The 22,104-nt window shown below is 35.2% G+C and overlaps 1 protein-coding gene across 2 annotated transcripts in view; it reads right to left on the reverse strand.

Annotated features, from left to right (window-relative positions):
• Positions 1–22,104, reverse strand: part of LOC114331564 (dystroglycan 1) — a 1,301,763-nt gene that overhangs the window by 1,158,426 nt on the left and 121,233 nt on the right. For both annotated transcript variants that reach the window (XR_007696271.1, XM_050643062.1), the window contains exon 2: positions 8,881–8,912. The gene's annotated coding sequence lies outside the window, so the exon portion shown is untranslated. The remainder of the gene's footprint in view (positions 1–8,880; positions 8,913–22,104) is intronic.

Here is a 22,104-nt window from a genome sequence, read left to right on the forward strand (position 1 = left end):
CATTTGCTTACGTTTGGGTTTGGTGTTTTTTTTAGTAATTTTAATGAGTAGGTACTGTGACTGTGCATATTTATAAATATATTTCATGTTATTTCAATTTTATTCTAACGGAGTTTATCTGTAAGTATACCGTATTTTATTAATTTTTACCATATTCTCCGGCTATCTCGGATTTTCGATAACCCGGATCGGTCGCGGTCCCGATTAATCCGAGTTATCGAGGTTCCACTGTACTTACGTTTTAAATACTGAATTTAAGTTTCTTTAATGTTCCGTAATATGTAATTATAAATTAATCTCTTAATCTTAGCGCCATCTACACGATAATTGTGAAAGTATCCGAAGTAAGAAATTCATATTTTATCAATAGAACGTCAAAATGATTAGCAAAATCTTAAAAAAATTGACTACAATTTAATTACTTTTTTGCGTTGTAAATATTAAGCGATAACAATTAAATAATAAATTTAAAAATTACCGGTGAAAGTTGAATTAGTAACCGCTAGGAGCGACACCAGCGAAGCTCAGAGCGTATAAGTAAGCAAAAATCAACATATTTTTGCAAAATAATTTTACACTGTTTAAAATGACTTTTTGCCATTTTTTTTAATTAAGTTAATAGTATAAATGTTCTTCTTTCATAAACTGTCCGAAGTATTATTGTAACCTCATAATTTTCTGACTTGATAGTGTTGCAAAAAACAGTTATATAGTGTTACAGTTACAGTTCAGATGTGTGTTACTGGGAGAAAGTCGATATGATGCTATACTGTTGTATTTAAGTTGTTGATGGAAAAATCGACTGCCTGTTCTTCTTTAGAGGCAAAATAATTTTATTAATGGAATAAAGTTTCTAGCAATGTAATTAACAAACTTTTATAATTGCTAATTTACTATTTTATTTGGAAATAAAGCCACAATTTATAATTGACAAACCTTAGACCACAACTTTGAAGTAGTAAAAGAGTTTAAATATCTGGGAGCAGTAATCACAGAGGACAATCACATAGAAAAAGAGGTCTCAGCAAGAATAGCTGCGGGAAATAGAGCATTATACTCCCTATCATCATTATTAAGATCTAAGCTGCTGAAAAGACAATCTAAATTAAGACTGTACATGTCAATTATTCGCCCAGTTGTTACATATGGGAGTGAAACATGGACTCTACATAAGCGAGAAATAAATAAATTGCTGATATTTGAAAGGAAAGTCCTCAGAATGATATTTGGTCCTCAAAGAGATGAATTGACAGGAGAGTGGAGAAGGCGCCGCAATGCTGAATTGGTGACTCTATATGGTACTGAAAACATTGTCAGACATATAAAAGCTAATCGGATAAGATGGGCAGGTCATGTAGTACGATCAGAGGAAGACAGAGTGCTAAAGACAGTGTTCTTCGAGAGACCAGACGGTAGAAGATCAGTGGGCCGTCCCAGAAAAAGATGGAAGGCTGATGTTGAAACCGATCTATCTAGGATTGGGGTACAACAATGGCAAATCGAAGCGCAAGATCGCAGACGATGGAGGGCCATAGTGGATGCGGCGAAGACTCACCCCGAGTTGTAAAGCCAGTCAAGAAGAAGAAAACCTTAGACCACATTATCAAAAGTTGAACGCAACTTGTACCACTGTAAATGTGAATAATTTCATATTAGATATAGAACAAATAAAAAATACTCATTTGACCTTTAAAACAGACCGAAGAGTCGAACATGAATTATTGTAAAACCTTAGATAACGAGACAGGCATTTGAAGACATTCCGGCTCTGTGTATTCAAACGCAGACAAGTAACATTTCTTCAAAGAAGACAATGTTAATTACTGTATTAAATGTGCCGATTGAGGACAACTTGACAATAAACTCAGGAAGTAATTGTCTATTAACCATAAGAGAATACGTATACAATCTGTAACTATAAAAAAGTAGTATCACGGGCACTAAAGTTGCGGTTCGTTTACCGTCGTAAAAAACTCGTATCTGCTGAATTTTTGCGAGACCGTAAAGCAATCTGAGTGAAAGATAATAACGGTTAGCATGTGGTATTTCAACACCTACAGCTATAAAACGATTTCGGTTGAAAAAGTTTGCTGTAGATCAAAGTATGTTTCATTCGACACATTTACCATAAGTAAAACCGTAAAATGAAAAATAACAAATCGATAGAGTGTATGAATTACAATAAATATACTTATCACATCAATTGAAGACGTGTTTCACTGTAAATTTAAAATATCTTACGTTATCAACAAAAGCATATCTATATACTGTTGTAGAATGGCTTTTTGGAAAAATTCAGAAAATAAATTTATATCAGGGACCACAAGATCATAGATTTTCTTCACCCTGTATATGACCAAAAATTGTATAGAGTCTAATTTAGTTAATAAACAGTGCTTTTTCGGGGAAGGTGAAATCGTTAATGTGGTTTTCGTTAATGGGTTTTTTGAAAGGATTTACAGACAATGGTTCGAAAATATTGAAAAGTGCATGTTATTTCGTTTTGTGAACATCAATAGGATTTTTGTAAATAATTCGTAAAAGGTTTAAACGATAAACAAATTTTATTGAGTTTAGAATGTAAGGCCCTTTGTTTAGTTTTTTGAAAAAACGATAGTAATTTGATGTCTCTTAGAATTTTAACAAAATGGAAAATTGGATACAAATTAAGTTGGTTTTCTTAGGAAAGGAAAGTATGGATGTTTTGGGTAGAGAGGTTGTTTTTGATTGGTAGAGAAAGATCGATGGAAGGGATGAGAATGTGGAGTCGGAATTTGAGAGAGAAAAGATAGACACTGTGTGATGAATATGGGGAGAGAGCAGTCCAGTTTTCGAAAAGTGAAGCAGAATCAAGTTGAAACGAAATTGTTGATTGGTTGAGAAGTAAAATTTTCGTGTGTCCGAGGAAGATTCCTTTTGTTCTGTCTAGAACGAGTAGCTGATTGGTATCTATTTGCACAAGATATCGAGCAAGGAGAAAACTGAGTGGAGAATGCGAGTGAGTCCTGGTTTTGTTTGTTTTTGAAGCAGTTTAGACGAGAGGGACCTTTTCGCAACATCAAAAGAGTACGTGTGGGAGAATCAAGGACAACGCAATCTGGGAAAAGAAGGAGTGAAGAAACAAAAAGGTTAGTCAAATCATTTGTCGAAACGGAGAGAGCTTGTTTATATCCACACCATATATGCTCATTTTTTTGTATTGAAGAGTTGTATAATTCAATTAGTCATTCCAACTTTAAGTAATCAATTCAAAAGGAGAAAAGTAAATTTTATTAAATTTAGTATGAATAAACAATAATTTATTTAAATAATTTTTTTTTTGTTAAAACAAGGAGACATCAGAATTAAAGCTTGATTTATTAAGTGAGAAATTGTTGCAACAAATTTAGATTTTAGTATTTCTTTTCAAATCTTAGTTATACGGCATATGGGATAAATAAATAATAGATTACATTTATATGATATTGAATGTGTTTAATTTCCCTGTTTTATCCTGGAAGAAGTAAGCAACTAGAGATACTAGAAGCCACCATCAAAGGCTTTTGTTTTTACATAGGCAGAAATTAAAATAATGGAGTAATTAATTAAATTCAGAATTTGCTAATCAATCTAATAAAAGAGATAAAGTATAGCATAACAATACACTGCTCAACAAATATAAGTGGATATTGGAAACATATATTTATGTTAGACAGAGCCTAATAATATAAATTCACTGGAAGAACATATCAACAGCATTCCCGAAAGCAATAGGAAAACAGTCCTGAATGTTAACACCCTTAACCCTTAAATGCGCAACCTTTTGTAGACTACATGTATGCCCAAGGGTGGGTAAAAAATGTCAACATCGAAAATAGCTAATATATTTATTGAGTGTTGTCAAAATTGTTAGAAATGGATTACACTTAAGAATCTTATGCTTTATTAGTAAACACAGCATTTTCTAAAATATTAATATAAACGATGTACAAAACTTTAACAAAATTACGATGTATCATACATCAAGATTAAAATACCAGTAAAAGTCAGTAATTCAGATTTGTACATTTTTTCCACATTTTTCTATTCTGCTTCCTCATTAGTGTAGCAGATAATTATGTCTATTATGTAATTATACGTCAATAACTATGTGGATTATGTTTCTGCCAACAAGCAATTATATAGAAACCTTTAGTAACAAGTTTTACCAAAGGTGTGTTCATACCCATTGACTGTGTGTCAATAATGGGTGTGTAGCGGGTCTTTTTGCTCTCTAGTTTATGCTTGCTTCTAAGTTGCATAGCAATGTCCACTTGAGACAAACCTTCCTGTCAATCCTTAAATGACAGAAGAGCATCAGCTACAAAAGACTTCAGTTCAGAGCTTGTCATGAGAGTGCCAAAAAGCATCGTCCGCGACCGGCAAAAAGCGTGGAACCGAAGTCAACACAACTCACACTGGGGAAATATTCACTGGCAAGATGTATATTGGACGGACATATTGGTGCTAATAAGGCTGGACTATTACTCCATTTGACTAAATTGGCCGTCTTTGAATTTTGGTGTTACAGAAGAATCCTAGGAATATCATGGATTCAAAGAATGTCGAACGTGGAAGTAACTAGAAGGATAGGGAAATCAACCGGAAACAATACTAACTATCAAAAGACGAAAACTTGAATACTTGAGACATGTGATGAGAGGACAAAAATACCCATTATTACAACTTATTATGCAAGGCAAAATCCGAGGAAAGCGAAATGTGGAAAGTCGAAGAACATCCTGACTTAAGAACTTAAGGGAATGGTTCAACTACAGTAGTGCAGAGCTATTTAGAGCGGCAGTCAACAGGGTCCGCATTGCCATGATGATTTCCAACCTTCGATAGAAGATGGAACTTTAAGAAGAATACTGCGAAAAACAAGCAGGAATCAGCTCGGAGTAATAACTAGAGGTCTCCACTTCTTGAAAATTTCAAGATCTTGTCTGGATCTTGTCTTGATTTCAAGACAAGATCAAGACAAGAAGTAATTTTAGATTTCAAGACAAGACAAGAAATTTTATGTCAATACCAAGATTTCTTGTCAAGAAAACAAGAAATCTTGAAATATCTTGATTAATAATGAAAACTCTAAAACGTATTTATTTGTGAAAAAGATAACATTATTTTGACATAACATAACATATTTTAATTTATTGAACCCTTTTTTTGCTAAATATATTTGCAAAAATGTAAATTAAAAATAATAACTAATAATAATAATAATATAATAATAATGGAGTTTATTTGTAGCAAATAAATTGTACATATAAAATAAACTCAGTTCCTCACTGAAGTTGTATGTCAATACCAAGATTTCTTGTCAAGAAAACAAGAAATCTTGAAATATCTTGATTAATAATGAAAACTCTAATGTTAAATGCTTACCTAAACCTGTTTTAACAACTAGATTTTATTTTAAATTACAAATTTAGCACCTTTTTGAAATCGGAATTGATAAGCCAGATAACACTTCTCATGGAGTCAACGCCCAGCCGATTTCTCGGCTTTGTTCTTGTTAAAGCTGCGCTTGAAAATAGTCTATCCGCAGGTACAGAAGTTGCTGGCGTTTCCAGAAAATCCTTGGCCATTTTCGATAATGACGGATATATATTTTCGTGTCTTCTCCACCAATCAGGTATATTCTCAGAATCGTCTGACCTATACTAAATTTATATTCAAGATGCAGTAGAAATAAACAAACCAAGACACGTTAAATGCTACTAAGAGCACTCCCGAATCATAATTTACAATGGATAAACTTTGGAAAACATGATTTGGGATTTACAATGTATACACATGTAAATTATGATTCGGGAGTGCTCCTAGTAGCATTTAACGTGTCTTGGTTTGTTTATTTCTACTGCATCTTGATTGTAAATTTAATAAAGGCCCGTTTATGTATTTTTCAATTTCATACTTCAAAGATTGTAGGTTATCATTATCAACTTTCTAAATAATATCTAAATCAAGTTCGTTATCTTCTTTTTTCAGACTAAGTGTATTGGATTCTGTAAATCATTCTGCGATTTATTACAGTAGTCAGCTTTAACTATTTCTTCAAATTTTTGTATTGCCTCTGATTGTAGAAGCTTTCCCCAAGATGAAGAGGAAAATGCCTCTACTTTGTGCCGAGGATCCAAAATAAGAACTATACAGTATAATATATAATTAGTTTTATTATAGTTTTTCAGTATTTTATCTCTCGCAGCTTGAATGCAGTAACGTCTCTCTATCAATTTTATTATCAAGTTCATGAGCCCAATATTTCCAGTTTATCTAAAAGTAAGTTTACTCCAGTTACCACCAATGGGAATGTGCAATATTTTTGCCCTTCGAGTATTAAAGAAAGTGTTTTAAAGCTTCTCAGATGCTGACAAAATTTACTGATCAGAACCCATTCTTCATCTAATATTTTGCAATTATTTAGATTTTTGATGTTGTCGCAAAATATAGTTAAACATTTTTACACTTAAACACCATGTTGACATTTCAAACGTTGAATGCCACTTTGTAGGCACATCTAATTTTGGCATAGTCATTTAGTTATCCTACCCTGTTTTTGATATTTTTTGACAAGATGTTTAATTTGACTGACAGGAGAGTTGAAATGCAAAGTTGAAATCCATTTCGATGTCGACACTGTTATGATTTGGTTCAATCATTTTTATGAAATCCTGGACAGCTAAGTTAAGAATATGTGCGAAACATACAATATGATTATTTTAAGCATGCAACTACAAATCAAATTTGGCGTTCGTCAAGAAAACAAACGCAGATCGGGGACTCCCCCCAGTGGCAGTGGAGGCCGTGTTGACAAGCAACGCAATAAAAAGGTCACCGGGGAATCACCGGACTGGGTAATCAAGAAATTTCAAGATCTTGAAATTTCTTGAGTCAAGACAAGGTATAAGATGTCAAGAAAACGTCAAGACAAGATTTTTTAAATTTCTTGATTTTTTCTCAAGACAAGACAAGAAGTTGTTGTCAAGACAAGAATTCTTGTCTTGTCGACCCCTAGTAATAACAGGCTTCCTTACTGGATATGCGCGTGTTAAGGGACATCTGCATAAAATGGGACTGTTTCATGAGACTTAAGCAGCAGATAACCTGATACAGTCAACCATATTTTGCATGACTGCGAGGCATTGGCTGGGAGGTCATAACCACTTTTGTGATGGGAACGAAGTGACTGCAAATATATATTTATGGTTCCCATTCACTAGACCCGTATGTATAAGCTGGTACAGGGTGCCACAATCCTGGAGTGAATATCCTAAAGGCATGGCAGATGCACATTACGGAAAAGGAAAAACTATGACACTATGTTTGGTTGCAACATTTATATTTCGAGGGAAGATATATCTTGTAGTTTACTTTTAAAAATTGAATTATATTGTTTAGTTTTTGTTCAGTATATCGAAATCGATCCTCATAAGACTTAATGACGATCTCATATTGTCTATAAAAGTACTTGAATTATTAATTTATGTTAAAAGCTTCAGTTTCTTGTTTTGCTCTTGTTTTTGACAATTGCACAAATATGTTTTGAGCGAAACCTTCTGCAGTGGGCAGTACATGTAGCCCTGGCCTCGGAATACAACATGATAAAAAATATTATTACATCATAACCGGTGAGAATGAGAAAACAGGTTGGACCAAAGCTAAAAGAATAGACGGGTTAACTCAGGGTGTTGAGAAGATCAGTGTTGTCAACCGGAAAATCCAAGCAAGGGACAGAGAAGAATGACGCAGAAAGCCGAGAAAGTCGAGGCCATTTAAGGGCTATTTCACCGTATTGGTTATGAAGACAAATATGTTTTTGCTTTCTTTAGACAAAGAAACCGATCTTTTTTGAAAAACGGCATACTTTTCACAATTCTAGGAAACCAAACACAATTACATATACTCGTGAACTTCTAATTTTCCTGTATTTCATATGAACAACAACTACAAACTACTATACGCGTATATTTATTTTTCAGGCGATTACATCCAAAAAGTATTTTATAAGCGAAAGATTAAGTTTTCAATGTAATAGCAAATAAAATAACATTAAGAATATTACTCCACATCCCACCAGATTGAAAACAACGGCAACCTTCTCTGGTTACACCTCCGAAGCTTCTAAAATTTGCAAGCCATAACGTTGCAAGCCATAACGGATGCTGATACTAAAGAAGATGGGGGAATTTTACAATTTATAATTCATCTCCCATCTGCTCAGCGCGGTAAAGTTTCAACGAGAATGGTTCCCTTCATACTCCAATTAGAGTATTTCATAAGCATTTAACGAAGAAGAAAGTAATCCGTCAGGAAAATGTCTTAAAAAAATAATTGATTAATTAACCAAAAGAAATACCAGCGTACATCTAAAAATAACCATTTCGATTAACTTTAAGAGTCGGTCCTGTCGACCGCACGAACAAGATGACTGTTAAGAGTAGGAAAAGTAGATTAATGTTTTCGCAGAAAAGAAAAAGAGCTCTTGCACATACGTAGAAGGCATGGCGCGCGGCGTGATGGGAAAAATTAAACTTCTTCTCTAAGATCTTGAGTTATTGCTCGGTTTCGCGAAACAAGGATTTTATTTTTATATCAAGATTAAAAGTGTTCTCTAAAAATTTCAAAGTCGTTTCGGTCGAGGATGCTATTTATCTTTATGTTGCGGAATCTGCAGAAAATGAAAAAAGTAAAAACGTGATTTCCTGTCAAATCATTTTCTATTTGAAAAACATGACTTTAAAATATACACAGAAAAATGATTTTCTATAGGAAACCTTTATTTCTCATGAATATCCCATAATTATTACTGATTTTTTTTACTGTCATTCATGCTTGTATGTTTAACTAAAAACTTACCTAAAGTCGTTACCCGTCAAATAATTCTAATTCTGAAAATAAAAAAATACGTTAATATAACTATCATAACAAGTCGATTTTCATTTTTAAATTATAATTTTTTGGCACGCATAATACATAGCTTACTATGCGTTATATAACATGTATCTGGGAGTGATGACTGAATCGATGATTTATTTAAATGAGAATAGGGGTCGTGTGCTAGCTCATCTGAAAGGTAATTCAATTGTCCATTCAGTAATACAAACATTAAAATAATTATTTAGAGACGGTATGAAATCTGATATTAGTGTTAGTGGTTGATACCTTTTAACAAAGAATATGTTTTGGATATGCAGTTAGGCAGATATACATATTAAAATAAGATATGGTTGAATGCTCGAATAGGGTTTTTCATTCACATATTAATATTATATACGGATTATACGACATTTGACAGAAGCTCGAAACAAATGACAATCGATGAAAAGCCCTATTTATGAATTTTAAATAAGTTATAAGTTAAATATAGTTATTTGTTAAATCTTGCCCAAGTACTTTCGCTCTTAGAGCATCATCAGGGACATTTCGTCAGAAAAAGAAAGATATTCCAGAATGTTGTAGACATTTTAACTTAAAATTAACAATACAAATAAAACACACTGGACAAAGGACAGATTAAAATAATCTAACGGGGTTACATTGTTCGGAGTTTTGAAGTACAATGCATTGTACTTTGATCCTTCTTTAAGGATCGACAGGAGTGGTGACTGCTCTGTGACCAGACGAAGATTCATAAAGGATTCTCGAGCCAATCATGATGAAGATCTTTTTATGCAGACGAGCTAGCTATACTGGTTAGAACTAAGCATGCCAGTATTATTGCTAATCGTATGAAATTTCAGAAATTGGACTTAAGAGCATACAGTAGCGATCAAAAGGTAGCAACAAACGCGGTCCAAGATTGCGGCTGTAGTTTTAAATATTTTGTCGAGATATTTGGCACACATATTCGTAATATAGTAAAGAATGGCGGTACAGAGCCAAATTTGAGAAATATGTTAGTATGTGGAAATTACACTATAACTAAATAAAATATTGCAAAAGCGAGCCTGTACCGCCATTAAGAAAAACAAAAAAATGCACTTTCTTCAAATAAACTTTTTTATCCCATGCCTAGATTTTGTGTCACATTGGATCTACTAAAAATCTATTATCTATAACAGAGTTTCCCAACCGGTGGGTCGCGACCCACTAGTGGGTCGCGGACAGATTTCAGGTGGGTCGCGGCGTGGCTCTTACAGTAGCTGAGTGGCGTACAGAGTACAGAATAGCGTATCATCATGGGTGAGGGATATGGGTCGCGAATATGAAAAAACATCAGAAGGTGGGTCGCCAGATATAAAAGGTAGGGAACCACTGATCTATAACAAGAAGTCGAACGTGACTGACACGGCAACATTTCGCGCCTATGAGTATAAAAATTATTGTTTTTGATAGTATAAATGGCACTGTCAGTGTCGAATTACAGACGCACTGTTGCCTCACTGTTGAAAGTTCGCAGAACTTTCGAAAAACAAAAATACTGATGACGCGCTACTGTTTACTCTTAAATCTAGTAACCTGGTGTTCCAAAGAACTTTTAGGGCCGGAAAAACCATCGACAAATAGCGGTCTATTCAATGAATAAAGTTATTCGACCAATAAAACTGACATATATCTCCGTTTCACCAACGTCAAATAAGACTTATTCTATGAATAAACTCCAAATAAGTTATTAGTCCAATATCGGGCAGATAAATATTTATTCTTAGAATAAGTTGGCAGCTAACCTCACTTTAAATATCAATAATAAAGAAAATTCATTAGTTTAACTTGAATTTATCTACAATGTTTTATAACAGGTAAACGTAATTATGTCAAATGATTTTGAGTGCCTGCCACTTGTATAATAGTGAACTGTGCAAGTCCAACTGATCAGAATAATGTTAATTTTAATTTGTTTTTTGTCGTGATTTTGAGCTTAACATAGTATTTAAAGACATTCATTAGATTAATTATTTTATAAACTTTACGTTTTTGGTGATTTTGAGTGCTGACAACATGCCTGTGACTTGTATAGTAGTGAACTGTGGAAGTCCAACTGATCAGAATAATGTTAATTTTAATTTGTTTTTTGTCGTGATTTTGAGCTTAATATAGTATTTCAAGACATTCATTAGATTAATTATTTTATAAACTTTACGTTTTTGGTGATTTTGAGTGCTGACAACATGCCTGTGACTTGTATAGTAGTGAACTGTGGAAGTCCAACTGATCAGAATAATGTTAATTTTAACTTGTTTTTTGTCGTGATTTTGAGCTTAATATAATATTTAAAGACATTCATTAGATTGATTATTTTATAAACTTTTCGTTTTTGGTGATTTTAAGTGCTGAAAACATGCCTGTAACTTGTATAGTAGTGGAAGTCGAGCTGATCGGATAATGTTAATTTTTTTCGTGTTCCCTCTATAGGGCTTTTCATTCAGTCATTTGTTTTGAGCTTCTGTCATATGTCGTATAATCCTTGTATAGTAATATTATACACGGATTATACAACATCTAACAGGAGCTCGAAACAAATGACAATCGATGAAAAGCCCTATTAGAAACTCATTTATGTTTAAAACTAAAACCTAACTAAATTATCAAAAAACAGGACGCACTCATGCTAGGAATTACGATTTTTATTAATATTATTACAATTATTTATATGTGACACTAACGTAACTAGTGACATTAATTTTAGGCCAATGTGACAAACTTTATTAATACTAAATTTTAACATTTATCCCCTATTTTGTTAAAACAATATTATTTTGTTTTTCATTATATTGTAGCGGTTATCAGTGTAATTACTTCTAATTACAATAAAACTAGCGGTTCGTATTTATATACGACTTTATTTATATTTATACAAGTTTACTTTACAAACTTTAGCTTAAGACTAACTCTATTTACAAATATGTCCTATTTATATATGCGATACAGATATTCCAGAAATATCTATATATCTCCAGCTATGTCCATGTGACCGCTTGCACGTCATCGTCGCTGCATCGGCGTATCTCGAAACATCGATAGTGTTCTGTCTGTCCGGAGACGGGAGCTGGTATACGAGGGTAGGTCAATAATTATTTTGTTACACTGCTCCCCTCTTAAGATCTGAGCGTCCCGATCAGCAACTCTAGATGGCCCAGGATGGCGGAATCTACAGGATTCTCCGGCTCTGCATACACCCCTAGAAAAGAAGTAACAGTCTACTGTCTTTGAAGGGTATGACATCTTCGGGTTCATGCAACACACAGTAATCCGTACGCCAGTTTTTCTGAAGATCACTTCCAGCATGCTTCTCACAATCTTCCAATCCAGATTTTCTACTGCATGGCCAATTTTTGGTAAAGCCAAATCTTTGATGTCATAATTACAGACCATTTTCTTCAAATTAGTTAGAGCACGCCATATGTTCTCGTAGCTTGGCGTGTCCGTATAAGACTTCCTGGTCACTATATACAGCAAAGATCGAGGACCATCTTCCAATCGCAATACTCTTCCAATTTTAGGTTGTTGATTCCTTAACTCGTCCAGGCGGCCGAACTTTCTATTGAATACGGACGAGATTCCTTTAGTCATCTCGAGGTCTTGTGCAACACAGTGGGCTAGAGAGACGTTTTCTGGAACACCAAACAGATCTTGCTGAACTTCTGTGGTCACGCCGAATCTAGCACTCTTTCTTTCTGCGTAATTTGACATAAATTGATTAAAACTTGGCTGTGCGACATCTTTCATCTCCTGTTGGAGGACTCGTGCTTCTTCTGTTTCATTTGAGCCAGCATATGGTGCAAGACGATTTATGTGAATAACTTTTGGTTTACCGTTTGGCAACTTCTTAATTCTATATATTACGTCATTTATTTTCTTCTTAACTTCATACGGACCTTCCCATTGTCTTTGCAGTTTAGGACACAAGCCTCGACGACGTTGCGGATTATAAAGCCAGACAAGATCACCTACTTCGAAGCTTTCATTCTTGCATCGAGAATCATATTGATCTTTCATTCTGTCACTGGCTATCTGAATGTGTTGTCGGGCAAGTTCATGAATGTTGTTCATTCGTAATTTCAGGCGGTCAACGTAGTCTTCGCCTGCAACATGTTCCTCGGAAGGTCCGCAGCCAAACTCTAGGTCGCAGGGCAACCGAACTTCACGACCCAACATCAGGCAGGTTGGTGTTTGACCTGTAGTTTCATTTACGGCCGAGCGGTAGGCCATCAGGAATAAATGAATGTGTTGGTCCCAATCTCGCTGATGTTCAGATACAACTTTGGACAAGTGTTTACCCATCGTTCGGTTCATCCTCTCGACCATCCCATCTGATTGAGGATGCAGGGGTGTTGTTCTGGTCTTATTGGCACCAATCAATTTACAAACGTTTTGGAAAAGAGCTGACTCAAAGTTTCGCCCTTGGTCGGAGTGGATCTCCAAGGGAACACCAAATCGGCTAAAGAATTCTTTAACAAGTACCTCTGCAACGGTAGCAGCTTCTTGATTTGGTAATGCATAGGCCTCAGTCCATTTTGTAAAATAATCCATGGCTACCAGGATGTATTTATTTCCAGCATCGGTTTCTGGAAATGGACCTGCAATGTCGATAGCTACTCTTTCCATAGGACTTCCAACATTGTACTGTCTCATGGGTGCTCTCTTTTTACCAACCGGACCATTACCGGGTATGGTTACGTCGCATGTAGTTAGTAAGCGGATGACATCTTCTTTGTCGTCGTGAAAGGGCAACTCTTCACCGTTGATCCTGAGAACTCCATTTTGAACATCCAATATTGCCCCCACTTTTCGTAGTACGTCCATCCCCAATATGAACTCGTCGGAGATCTCGGCAATTAATACTTGATGTTCAACTGTGGTCTGGCCAATGGATAATGACATATTAGCCTCGCCATATGTATTAATTAGCTCACCAGTCGCTGTTCTAAGCTTTACTGTTGCAGGTGATAATTTATTATGGTCTCGTACTACATCTGGACGTGCGATAGTTCTCGTTGCACCTGTATCCACCAAAAATGATCTACATCTATTACTGATACGACCTTCGATGTATAAGTTGTGGATTCCACCGGAGGACGTAAGGTTGACAGTTACTATGGGGGCTCTAGTTCTCGAGGTCGGCAGTTGCCCCTTGGTGTCGACCCGCTCTAGTTTTCCGACGGCTGTACGATCTTCTTACAATTACGACGAATGTGGCCTACGTCTCCACAATTCCAACATCTAGGCTCGCGTCTCTTTGGCATCTGATTACTTAATACTCTCCGTATCATTTCCTCCAGACGTTCATCGTTGTGTTCGTCACTTTCTTCAATGGTTCTTACTCTATGGCCTCGTGAAGTTTGACTAGCCGTTTCGTGTTCCAATGCAATAGCAAGTGCTTCATCTAAAACTTTCGGTCTTGCTAGTCGTAAAGCTTTCTGTAGTTCATTATCTTTCAGCCCATTGACGAAGGTATCTACTGCAATTTCTTCTAAAACGCTGTCTGGCACCTCTGGATAAGCCAACCGCACCACACGAGCCACATCTGCTTCAAATTCTTGCAGATTCTCACTTGCTCGTTGACTTCTACTTCGCAGTTGTGCTTTGTATACTTGTTGTAGATGGGCATCTCCATAGCGTTTTTCTAGACGAGTGAACAAGGTCTGGTAACAATTTTCTTGACCCTTGGGAATTGACCTTAATATATCTGCAGCATCACCTCGTAAAGCAGCAGTCAAGGAAACAGCCTTTTCTTGTTCGGTCCAATGATTGGCGGTCGCAATAGCTTCAAACTGTCTAAGATATATGGACCAAGAGGACTTTCCATCAAATGGTGGTAATTTGAATCTCATATTATGCGACATTTCTTCTCTCGGTAGTTCATCTTTCACTACAGGATCTAAAGCTACTGCATGAACTGACGGTTGCACTTTTGTATCGGTTATCATGCTCTCTAATTCTTTGATCTTCTCTTCTACGGCCAAAACTACTGCATTAACTGAAGGTAGCACTTTCGTATTGGTTACCATAGTCTCTAGTTGTTTGATCTTATCTTCTAACATTTCTTTACTGTCGTCTACGCTTTTCTGTATCTTATCGAATGTTCTAGAAACCTCTTCAAATTTCTCGTCGTTCTGTCTACAAACGTCTTTAATTACTTGAGAAACACTTTCAAATTTCTCGTTGCTCTGTCTACAAACTTCTTTAATTACTTGAGAAGTCTCGTCAAATCTTTTAGCAACATTTTCGAATTTATCGTCGCTTTTTCTAGAAGTTTCATCGATCTTTTGAGAAACACTTTCAAATTTCTCGTTGTTCTGTCTACTAACTTCTTCAAGTTTCTCGTTGTTCTGTCTAGAAGTTTCATCGATCGTTTCAGAAACAGTTTTTAATTTCGATAAGATTACTTGTTCTGCTGACTGGAAGTGGAACGTCTCTGGGTCATCTCCGTTCTTCGTGAGGACATCCTTGAGTCGTGCTTGTAGGACTATCTTGCACCCACTGCTGTCTAATTCGTACTCTTCTAATTGTTCACGGAGCTGTTTTATGGTCAGTTCTTGTAGCAACATCTTTGGTCGGCACACACGTACTTTTCAAAATGTCTAAGTCTTTCCGAATACCGAACAATCAACGCACTTCAATTATTCCCGACGAATAAAGTTCAAAAGTCTTTCCGAATACCGAACAATTAACGCACTCCGATTATTTCCGACGAATAAAGTTCAAAAGTCTTTTTTTTTCACTTTTCATTTATTTACACTCCACACCGTTAACACCAACTGTAGCGGTTATCAGTGTAATTACTTCTAATTACAATAAAACTAGCGGTTCGTATTTATATACGACTTTATTTATATTTATACAAGTTTACTTTACAAACTTTAGCTTAAGACTAACTCTATTTACAAATATGTCCTATTTATATATGCGATACAGATATTCCAGAAATATCTATATATCTCCAGCTATGTCCATGTGACCGCTTGCACGTCATCGTCGCTGCATCGGCGTATCTCGAAACATCGATAGTGTTCTGTCTGTCCGGAGACGGGAGCTGGTATACGAGGGTAGGTCAATAATTATTTTGTTACAATATTCAAAATAAATGCAGTTTTGACAGGGAATTTGTTTTGTTATTTATTTATTCCATATAGACCTGGATCCCGCGTACCAAAAAAAAGTTGATTAATAGCAAGCTGAAAATTTATTAATAGCTTAACGGTGTCTAGTCCGACAAACTTTGATGTATGGGAACACTGGAAGTTTTAACTGTGGAACAGGTTAAAAATTTGAAACGTCAAACTACGAAAATGTTTATGTAATTTGTCAGATAAAACTTCCAATTGATTTGCTACCAATTCATTAAACTCTCATGCAAAAACCAGACTGGTGAAAAAATCACCAACTGGGCATTTTAATGAGTAGAACACGAAGACCATGTCAAACTACAGGAATCATGTTGGCGAGTAATAGCAGTCTGATTTTTGCACGAGAATTTAATGACAGGGTAACAGATCAATTGGATGTTCTGTCTGACAAAATATATGGGATGTTTTCGTAATCTGATGTTCCAAATCTGAGTTTCCAAACTGTTTCACAATTAAAACTACCCCTGCTCCAGTGTCACAATACATCAAAGTTTGTCCAAGGGGACACCGTTAAGCTATTAACAAATTTTCAGCTTGCTTGCTATTAATCAATTTTTTTGGTACACGGGATCCAGACCTAATAGGTTTGTTCGTAGTACGACACAAACGATTAGCAACTGCTGCCAACCATCAGATGCATGAGCAGTTAACAGTTAGCGTTGTGCAGTTAATAGTTAGCATTCATAGACTACGAATGCACATGTGTCTGATGGCTGGCAAGAGTTGCTGATCGTTCTACGAACAAACCTATCAGTAAGCACAATTTGTGATATCCATGGGTAGTTACTGACAGAAAGAGGCACGATTCGATTTTTAAAACATTTATTTTAGAGTCAAAACATAGTCATACCTTAAACGATAAATGTATATTATCATTACAAGTTGATACTAATTACAAAAATAAATACACATTTAAAAGACCAATACATAATTACTCATGATGAAGAAGTACATTATAATTAAAAATGAATAACCATTTTCATATCGCTGCAACACAATGCCAAAGCCATCTGATATTTCAGTTCGTTTAGTGAGCGCAACAAGCACTCTGACCGAACAGTTTCAAAACTCATTAGTTTTTCATCAGAGAATGCATATGTTGCTATCTCCAAACCATGTAGCTGTAACATATGTACATGCATTGGGTTCTTCTTCGTCTGTCTTGCCCTGGGCATACTTCACTATTACCGGCCATACAATGTGCATTTGCTATGTCATCAGAACTGGCTATCACCCCACCCAAGCATTTAGTTGTTTAGCATTAGCTTTTGGAAATGCTTCACCTAAAAAAAAATATTTTATTTTTTTGGAAATTCTTCAACTACAAAAATTTATTTTTATTAGAGTATTTGCGTTCTTTACAATGATTGAGAATATTTTATTTAAAATCAGACATTCATATAATATAATTTTAGAACAATCATGATAGTAATTCAAATATATGGCAGTAATAAATCATTTTCAGAGAATTATGGAGTTCGCAGTATACAGATTAGGACGACGATATGTCTGGTTTCATACAGATATATAAACGTAAATAAATCTAATATTTAGAACCAATTTATCCAAAAGACACTAATACTGTTATCCATATATTTCTTAATGGTGAATAAATAAAATAAAGGCATACCTTTCAAACAATAAGATGGAAATCAGGAAATCATTAACAATTTTTACTCCATTCAAAACAAATTCAGCTGTAAAATATTTATGTGCCTGAAGGCTTTTGTATGCTTTCATCTGCTGCTTAGAGTAGCAACTGTGAGACTCCACCATATATGTATAAATATCTATAATAGTAACTTGATGGACTGCACTTTACTGTAAAATCCAATTCTGACTGAATTGCGCATGGATCTAAATCCCCAATTATTTTCAGCTTCAATAAATATCTAAAACAATAAAAGAAAGAATGTTATTGCTTGCAAAATTCATCATGATTGATAAATATCGGGGCAAAATGAACAGTAAATAAAAATTGTTTCGCCTACCTTTCTCGCAACATCTGGAGTTTCCAATAATAATTTCCTTAAATAATCAGTTTGCATTGTGGTTAAGTTTATAAAGTTCACAAAAACAGGAAACGAAATCCAAATGAATCCAAAATAGACAAAATACGACGATAAACAATGAAAAATAGATACCTACAAACATAACCTCTTTGTTAGTTTATGTGCCAACCAGAGGTCACGTGGTTTGGAATGCCTAATGCAATGTGCTTGGCAAAACACCGAAGAGGTGGAGGCCAACAAACTAATATGAGGAAGAAGAACTGTCATTCGCTTGTGTCAACGAATACAGTCTGTGGAAAATCATTATACTTTGAACTTATTTGACGAATAACTAACTGTGGATTACAAATAGTTATTGAAACGCAATAAAATTTAATCGACTAATAAATCTTATTCGACGAATAACTATTCACTGATTTATTTTTTGTTGGTGAAACCGACCCTTAGTGAATTATAACACAACGACACCCGTACGTCTCATTCACATAGCAGAAGTTCAATTCACATATAGAACTCAATCTGTGACAATTAATGGAACAACACTGTCATTTAGAAGACATCTCTGAGTTATCCTTGAAGGAAAGTTAATGCAAAAAGGCAAAAGGCAATAATAGTTGCAAAAGTGTGAAGACTAGAATAAATTTCCAATTGATTAGTGTTCATTGCAGGGTAATGAACGTAGAGTTTGATGAATACCTTATAGCATTCATAAACTCTTGTAAAAGATCGATACAGAAAAACAAATAAAGTTTATACAATTTTTAAATTGTAGACAGGATCGTATTAGTAACTTCGGTCTGCTATTATTATAATACAAATATAAGTATTTTGAAGTGTATTAGTAGGTATATTACGTATATCGCTTTTTGAGAACACATATGATGTTGAAAAGAAGCTACTTTTATGCTTGATGTATTAGTCATTTTGATTTGCTGATTGACACCTAGTCTTGCCATTAAAACAAAAAACGTAAAATCATAATGCATATAATAGGTCTGGATCCCGCGTACGAAAAAAAAGTTGATTAATAGCAAGCTGGAAATTTGTTAATAGCTTAAGGGTGTCTCGTCGGACAAACTTTGATATATGGGAACACTGAAACAGGGGCAGTTTTAATTGTGGAACAGGTTAAAAATTTGGAACGGTCAGACCACGAAAACGGCACATTTATTTTGTCCGACAGAACAGACTTAAACTCTCCGAACAGAGCTTAAACTCTCATGCAAAAATCAGACTGCTATTTATCACCAAATGGGCGTTTTAATGAGTGGAACAGGTAGAATATGTCAAATGACAGGAATTATCACAGGTGATAAATAGCAGTCTGATTTTTGCATGAGAGTTTAATCTCTGTTCGGAGAGTTTAAGTCTGTTCTGTCGGACAAAATAAATGTGCCGTTTTCGTGATCTGCCTGTTCCAAATTTTTAACCTGTTCCACAATTAAAACTGCCGCTGTTCCAGTGTTACCATATACCAAAGTTTATCCGACTAGACAACCTTAAGCTATTAACAAATTTTCAGCTTGCTATTAATCAACTTTTTTTTCGTACGCGGGATCTAGACCTATAACGTTCAATGTTACAAGCTATATTGAAATTTACTTTTATCCGTTTTGCTGTAGTATTTATAAGTTACTCTCTTAGTATTTAATTAAATATTATGGTAGGGGAGCCCAAGCGGGGATTTTTGCAGTTACTCGAGCGCGTCAGATTATCATATGGAGAGAAACCTGGTATCCTGCAGATGTACCTCTACCATATATTGGCTCTTAACACAGGGGAGTTCGTTAAGGGGGGCCCGAAAAAAAAATCTATCCTTAAAAAAGCTCGAAATTGTCAGATTAAGATAAGGTAAGTTAAGTACATGCAAAAGAGTATATATTTCAAAAATCTGACGATATGAGCCGGGCGTAAGGAAATGGGTGAGTCCCAAAGTTTCACAAGAAAAAAGCGAATATTTCGCGAAATGAATGACAGATCGAAAAACTAAAAAATATGCGCTCAATATTTTTTAAAAATCTATCGAATGATACCAAACACGACTTCCCACGGAGAGGGGTGGGGGGTAAATTTAATATTTTAAATACAAATCCCGCGATATTTCGCGAAATGAACATCAGATCGAAATACTGTAAAATACACTTATTTATTATTTTTAAAAAATCTATTGAATGGCACCAAACACGACCCCCTACGGAGATGGGGTGGGAGGTTACTTTAAAATCTTAATAGGAGCCCCTATTTTTTATTGCAGATTTGGATTCCTCACGAAAAAATAAGTAACTTTTATTGGAAACATTTTTTCGAATTATGCATAGATGGCGTTATAATCGGAAAAAACGATTGTTCGAAATGGAAAATTAAATTTAAAAATGTCAAGCGCCCACTAAAATGGAAAATTTTACTTAACTTTTTTTGGTTTTAGGACCTACTCTTCACAACCCACTAGGTCTCCAAAGCGCTCGAGTGACTGCACATTTAGCATACTTTGCTCCCCTACCATTATCAATAATTAATGACAGGTTTATAACCAAGTCAGTTATGTAGTCTTCAATTATCAACTATATTTTAATCGAAGATAACTGTACGTTTAACGACGTATTTGAAGATGTTATTAAAGTACAGGCAGGTGTTTATTAGGTCATATTAAAATGTTTACTTTTTGAGCAATCTCATTTTGAAAACATCTAGTGGAATAAAACCGAGCAGATCTTTTTTGTTGTTTATTACTGCTATTATTGCTTATTTTAAATAGTCTTCGTACTACTCTCTATAAAATTGATCTCTCGCAGTTCGATAGAAAGTTCAAGGGGAGAAGAAAGCAGTGTTGGTAGCAAAAAGTTCATTAAATAAATGGAGTAGAAGAGGCGGCAGGTCTGTCTAAAATTTGGGAGAAAATGTATCTCCCAACAATACTGCATAAGGAGCGAGACATCGTGAAATGTGCGCAATGTGAGCAGAAAGGTCAAAGAAGGTAAAAACTGTTTTTTTGTCAGCCGGAAAAATTGTGGCAATTTGTGGCCTCGAAACATACAGTTACATTTAATAAATTTTTGACCGATAAAATATCCACTATAAACATAGCAAATATAACGAACTCATTCAGCAAGAGAAAAACTCTCTTCTCCTGAGGAAATCGTGATCTTCGTGCACTAGGCTCAACCGACCGACGTCTACAGTAAACTTCCCTTGCACGTTTAGTCTAGTAACGTTTAGTCTTTGTCCAATTTGAATGTGGTAAGGATAACCACCAAGAGAATTGAACAGTCGACGTGTGGATGTTTCACTGATATTCAGTTTATACGGAGTATCTCTTCTTCTTCTTCCTTCTTGTATGTAGGAGTTAAAACCTGTTTCTTCTTTAATATAAGCCTCCTAAATTATTTAAGTTATCGCACCATCTTTTTCTTGGTCTGCCAATATTTCTTCGTCCATTTGGTGACTTATCTCGTGCTATTCGTACTATCCTATCCTCTGCCATTCTACTAATGTGTTCATTCCACTCCTGCTTCCGTTTTGTCACCCATCCATTTATGTCTTCTACATTGCATGATCTTATGTTTTCACTTCTCTCCCTATCCAACAGACTTTTCCCTGATATTCGTCGGAGTATTTTCATCTCTGTTGTTTCTAGTAGTCGTCTCGTTTTAGATGTGTCAGGTCTTGTCTCCGTCGTGTATGTCAATATAGGTCTAATTGCTGCTTTAATGTCTCAGGTGTTTGTTCTTCCAGATTGTGTCATTAAGGGATCCCGCCGCTTTAATTGCTTTTAAGCTTTGTTGTCGTACTTCCTCTTCAACATCTCCATAACTGGTTATATCTATTCCCACATATCTAAACCTTGCTTCCTGCTTTATTATCTTCACATCAATTTCGATTTTACATCGTAGTGGGTATTTAGATGTTGTCATACATTTGGTTTTTTCTCCTGATATTAGCATATTGTATTTCTTGGCTGTTGTATTGAAGATGTGTGTTAATCTTTGGAGATCGTCTTCTGT

This window comes from Diabrotica virgifera, chromosome 2 (genome assembly GCF_917563875.1).
Source record: "Diabrotica virgifera virgifera chromosome 2, PGI_DIABVI_V3a".
NCBI classification, from domain to species: Eukaryota; Metazoa; Arthropoda; class Insecta; order Coleoptera; family Chrysomelidae; genus Diabrotica; species Diabrotica virgifera.